Raw genomic sequence first — 6419 nt, forward strand, 5'->3', positions numbered from 1 at the left:
TATGTATAATTCAATGACATTAATTATATTCACCATGCTATGTAACCATCACCACTATCTGTTTTCAAAAGTTTTTCATACCCCCAAACAGAAGCTCAGTACCCCTTAAGCAAGAATTCCCCACTCTCAACCTCTATTCTCTGGCGAGAATGGCCAGACTTCATCTCACCTACTTTGGTCATGCTGTAAGAAAAGACCATTCCATGGAGAGAGATATCAAGGTTCGTAAAGTGGAGGGTCAACGAAAGAGGGGAAGGCTCTTAACAAGATGCATTGACACAGTGGCTACAACGATGGGCTCAGGTATAGTAGGGGTTGTGAGGCTGGCACAGGAATGGGCAGTGTTTTGTTCTGCTGTACATAGGGTCGCTATGAGTCGGAGATGACTGAACAACACCTAACAACAACAACTAAACCTCCAATAATCAATAATAAACGTTTATCTCTATGCATTTGCTTATTCTAGACATCTCATATAACTAAGATTATATACTATTTATCCTTTTGTGTCTGACATATTTCCCTCAGTGCATTTTCAAGACTCATTGTCTTAAGCTTGGTTCTCTAGAAAAGAAAAAACAGTGAAGTGTACATATATACATATATATATATACGTGTATGTGTGTGTGTGTGTATATATATATATGGAAAGAGGGAGAGATTTGTCTCAAGAAAATGGCTCACACAGTTGTAAAAGCTGGCAAGTCCCAAATCCATGGGTCAGCTGTCAGACTGGAGGCTTCTCCTGAGTCCCATGATTGTAGGGGCTGATGAACCCACAATCAGCAGGTCAGATGACAGGCTGCTAGTTAAGTCCAAAGGAGCATATGTCAGATGATGACTAGCAGGATGAAGGATCCAAAGCAAGGGAGAACCTTGACAGAGCAGCCATATATATACCGGATGCAAGTCACACCACCAAGGAGACTCCCCTTACATCAGGCTATGAGTGTCAAGGGTGTAACTTGAGTAAGGGTGTAATTTGAGTCATGTCCTCCTGAAAGGCTGTGATTCAAGATACACTCTACACTAATCCTGTCTCAATAACATGTAGAGGTTAGGATTTACAGCATATAAAACAGTATAATTATATAATATCACAAATTGGAGGATAGTTACATCAGATCACAAAATGAAGGCCAACCACGCAACACTGAGAATCATGACCTAGCCAAAATGACACCTAACATTAACTGTCACCCTCATCCATATTGTAGCATGTATCAAAACTTCATTTCTTTTTATAACTGAATAATATTCTATTGTATAGATATACCACATTTGTTTATCCATTTACCTAATGATGGACTTTTTTTTTTTGTTTTCACCTTTTGGCTATTGTGAATAGTTCTGCAATGACCTTGATGTACAAGTATGTGTTTGAGTTCTTATTTTCAAGTCTTTTGAGTATATATCTAGAGGTGCAACTACTGGGTCATATGTTAATGTTACATTTAACCTCTTGAGGAAGATTCTTACTAAATCTTTTCATCATTTTCTTAAAGCATTGAGTTACATTATCTGCAAGAAAATTCAACAAAACTATTTCTATACTTTTATCAGAGCCTTCTGCATATATCTTTGATCAGTTGTATAGCTCAGTTTCTTGCTAATGAGCTAGTGTTTTTGTGGGTTTTTTTAACCCATGTGATGGAGGAACTAGAAGAGAATTCAGATTATACTGGCTACAAAACTAAGAGTCTCACCAAAATAGACCATTCTTTGTAGGTCTGCTTCTTGCTTTGGGTTTTGGGACCAACCAAAATAAGTATTTTGTCTTGTGAACTCAGGACATGGAGTACCAAGTAGGAACACTCTCTGTGACCTGAGCTTCCACAGAACTCTATGATAGCTTCCCTGAGGGAACATTTTTTTTATGAGCTGTAATATGTGGGGTGAGTAGTTTTTATTCTCAGAGCGAGGGAATTGAAAATATATTCTTCCATTTGTGCAACTCTATTACCTACCCTGTGCAACACCATTAAACCTTTCACTTTTCAGCCACAAAAGCAACCACAACTATTTGGGTTAAAAGACTTTTGCCTACACTCTTTCCATTTTACTGTATTTCCAAGCAAACCTGTATTCAAATCCTGCTTCTACAACTTATTAACTAAATGGCTTAATAGGACTGGGTTTGAATGTTCTCATCTATGGTCTACTTCACAGGGTTGTCGTAAAGATTACAAAATAATACAGATAAAAGACCTAGCACAGAATCTGACATTTATGTGTGTTTGATATATAATGTGCTGGTAGTAATTATCTTTATTACTGTATCTTCTACAAATAGTAGGAGTTTTTCTCACTTAACAATTATTATTTGTAGGTGCACTTTATGTTATATTTGACCAATTTATTTGCAATATTGTAGCATAGTCCTACTCATTTCTGGGGAAAATAATGTGATGAAATAACTCGTGTGTAGCCCTTGTACAAGTGAGGCCATAATTGCTTTCACTTTTCACACAATGTTCAGGGCCCCATTTCAAACGCATGATGATGCGTAGGGTTATCAGAGCCTACAAGTGACCTCATAAAAGCTATCAGCCAGTCTGTGGCACAGTGTGCTGGGCAGTCTGCCAGGCTGCTCAAGAAGCTAGAGCACAACCTACCCCTGGTTGGCAGCAGTGCATCTCCCAGCCAGGCCAGCCAATTTAATAACTGCATGCACTGTCGTTCTCCACCACAGAGCGGTGCTAGAAAGTAACTCGGGAACGTGGCTCACACTGGTTCTGTTTAGCTTCTGACTTAAAAATCACATTTCATTTCACTTCAGATGCTGACTCAAATCAGGCAGTTTCAAGAAGAAAAGAGAAGATATTTTTAATTTTTTTGTTTATCGATTCCCCTGGTGGCCCACAATTCCCAAGGCAAGCACTATGCTGTTTTGTCATTTCTTGGCAGTAACATTTCCAGTTAAACATCAGGCAGCCTGGTAACTGCGGCAACACTAGTTTCAACAGGAATTTAGAAAAATATGAGGTTAGTGCTACTTTTATGGCATGCTAGGGACACAAAGGAGACCCTGTGTAGACCAAATGGTTAGTTACTCAGGTATTAACTGAAAGGTTGGTGGTTCAAATCCACATAGGGGTGACTTGGAAGTAAAGGCCCAGTGATTTGCTCAAAAAAAAAAAAAAACCATAGCCATAAAATCCCTATGGAGAATTTCTACTCTGTACACACAGGGTGGCCATGAATTGGAATCAACTCAATATCAACTTTTTTTTTTTTTTTTTTTTTTAAGCAGGGAGGTTTAGGAGAGAAAGAGCCATTTAAAGGCAATTACAAGAGAAAAGCTGCAGTAAAGGTGGAAGGAGAGATTTAGCTTGAAGCTGGCAGTAATGGGCCAGGGGCAGGTGAAAGAAAGACGAAATCAGAGCGTGTAAACAGAGGCATGGATGATCCACTTCCTGCAAACATAAAGAACAGAGGGTAACTCTGTGTGCAGAAAACTTCACCAGATGGGTCTTTGACCAGCCAGTTCTGATGCTTTCACCATCTTCATACCTAACTGCCTTTGAGATGATGGCAAAGCAGGAAACTAGGAAATGAGGATAAGAAACCGGCCCCAGACATACAGCAGGAGAAAAATGTTGGTCTTTCTGTCTCCAAAATTCTCCTATAGCTTTCTATTCCACTCAGAGCCAAAGCCTAGCTCTATCACAGGGAAAATGCTATCTTCTTGATCTCATATGCTTCACTGTTGTGATGAGTGCTGTTCTGGTTACCTAGTGCCGCTCTGACAGGAACACACCACAAATGGGATGGCCTTAACAAATAGGAGTTTATTCTTACAATTTGGAGGCTTTAAGTCCAAGTTCAAAGTGCTAGGGTCTAGGGGCTGGGTGAAAGCCCCTCAATCTTGGTGTCCAGCTCTGCCTCCTGCTCCTGGCCCACTGGAGCTAGAGGCATTTCTTTACTAGGACAGCTGCTGGCTGCCGAGGCTTGACAAGTGAAAAGTCACAGTCCCGATATTACCAAACCACACGGCAGGCCATTAACTTAAGTCCATCGTAAGTCCCAAGGTAGGCAGAGCATAGCAGGCTACATGCAGGGTCCAAGCGTGCCATAGGTTAGAGACCATTCCCAAAGCTGTTTCTTATATATGGGAAGTACACCACATACCCAAAGGCAGCTACTCAGATTCCACCATGGAGTTGATTGCCAATCTCATCATGGGGAATACTACATCCAGCTGCCCAGCCACTCAACCAGGCCCAGCCAAGTTGACACAACTGAACTACAACAAGTGCATAACCTACTGATGTTCTATTTACCTTATAAGTCTATCACTTGACTGCCAGTTGAGTCATGGGGGTTAAATTCAGTTTCTAGCTTGAAAGGTATCCAAAGGTCATAGTCTGAGGGATTCCACCAGTCTTCATCAGACCAGTAAGCCTGGTCTTCCTTGAATTTTGTTTCGTATTTTCACCATTCTTTCTGGGACCTCTTACTATGATCCCTTTCAGAGCAGTCAGCAGTGCTACCCAGGCACCATCTAGGTCTTCTGGTCTCAGGGTCATGGAAGCTGGGGTTCATGTGCTCTATTAGTCCTTTGGACTACGTGTTTCCTGTGTCTTTGCTTTTGTTCCCTCTTCTTTGCTCTGGATGGGGAAAGACTAATAGTTGCATCTTAGACAGCTGCTCACAAACTTTTAAAACCCCAGTTGCTACTCACCAGAGAAAGATGCACAACACTGCCTTTGTGGACTATGTTATGCCTATTGACCTTAGGGTCCCCCGAGATTATGATCCTCCATACCCAGCTACTCGTTCCCTCAAGGTGTTTGGTTATGACTAAGATGTTTTTGTAACTTTATCCCCTGTATGCTATACTACATTCATGGATATATTTGCAGCACATATAAATATACAGGTAGAGATTGCCTTTGTCAAACCTGTATATATTCGTGGATGTAGTCTCTTCTGCCTTCCCACCCCTGTTCAGCTTGAATGTCTATTTATACATCTACTCCTAAATTGTTGTTATTACTATTATTGCAGGATTGTGTATGTAATAGTATTTAACTCTTGTGCATACTGTATCATTTAGTTTCAATGGAGTAAGATTGTATCACTGGAAGTGGTCTAGCTTCTAGAGAGTAAAGACACTACGTGGTTTAACTACAGGTAACACAGATACCTCTTGACTTAAAGAGGATCTTGTCCATCTTTTCTGAAGCCTTGAAAGCAGAATCTATTTCTCAAATTTCCAAATCTCCATGAAAAATAAGTAGCATTTTAGAATTCCAATGTAATCTGTTATTAGAAGGAATGTTGTCCCAGGTACTGTCCATTGAGTGCAGAGTGGACACTGTTGGACTGTTACCAGATCCAACCAGAACACTCTCCAAAGTGTCCCTCCTAGGCATCTCTGTGTTTTTTGCTAATCTGGCTACTCAAGCCTTTGCTGAAAGTGCCTAGGAGACTGTATCAACTAATTATTGTTTGTGGGTGCCGTTGAGTCCATTTTGACTCATAGAGACCCATGTGACAGAGGGAGAACTGCATCACAGAGTTTCCTTGGTGGTAATTTATGGAAACAGATCACCAGGTCTTTCTCCCACAGAGTTGCTGGGTGGGTTCCAACAGCTAATGTTTTGGTTAGTAGCTTAACCATTGCACAACCAGGGCTCATCCTTCTCCAAGGAATGGTCCCTTCTGACAACATGACCAAAGTATGTGACATGAGGTCTGGCCATTCTCACCTCCAAGGAGCATTCTGGCTGCACTTCCTCCAGGACAGACCTGTTAGTTTTTTCAGCAGTCCACGGTACTTTCAGTGTTCTTCACCAACACCACAGCTCAAAATCACCAACTCTTCTTCGGTCCTCCTTATTCACTATCCAGCTCTTCAATGCATATGAGTCAATTGAAAATACAATGGCTTGTGTCAAGCCCCCTTAGTCCTCAAGGAGACATCTTTGCTCGTCAGCACTTGAAAGAGGTCCTTTCTAGCCAATTTGGCCAGTGGTATATGTCATCTGATGTCTTGACTGCTGCTTCCAATGGTATCAATAGTAGAACCAAGCAATGTGAAGTCTCTGACAATTTCAATCTGTTCTCCATTTATTGTAATGCTGCTTATAGGTCCAGTTGTAAGGACTTTTGTTTTCTTTATATTGAAATGTAATCCATACTGCAGACTGCACTTTTCAATCTTCATCAGTAAGCACTTCAAGTCATCCTTACTTTCAGCAAACAAAATTGTGTCATCAGCATATCACCGGTTGTTAATTATTCTTCCTCCAATCCTGATGCCACGTTCTTCTTCATATAGTCCAGCTTCTTGGATTATTTGTTCAGCATACAGATTGAATAAGCATGGTGAAAGGATACAACCTGATGCATTCCTTTCTTGATTTTAAACCATGCAGTGTTTTCTTTTTCTGTTTGAACGACAGTCTTCATCT

The sequence above is a fragment of the Orycteropus afer genome, unplaced genomic scaffold (genome assembly GCF_000298275.1).
Source record: "Orycteropus afer afer isolate SDZICR_OR568_19922 unplaced genomic scaffold, OryAfe1.0 scaffold00047, whole genome shotgun sequence".
Classification (NCBI taxonomy): Eukaryota; Metazoa; Chordata; class Mammalia; order Tubulidentata; family Orycteropodidae; genus Orycteropus; species Orycteropus afer.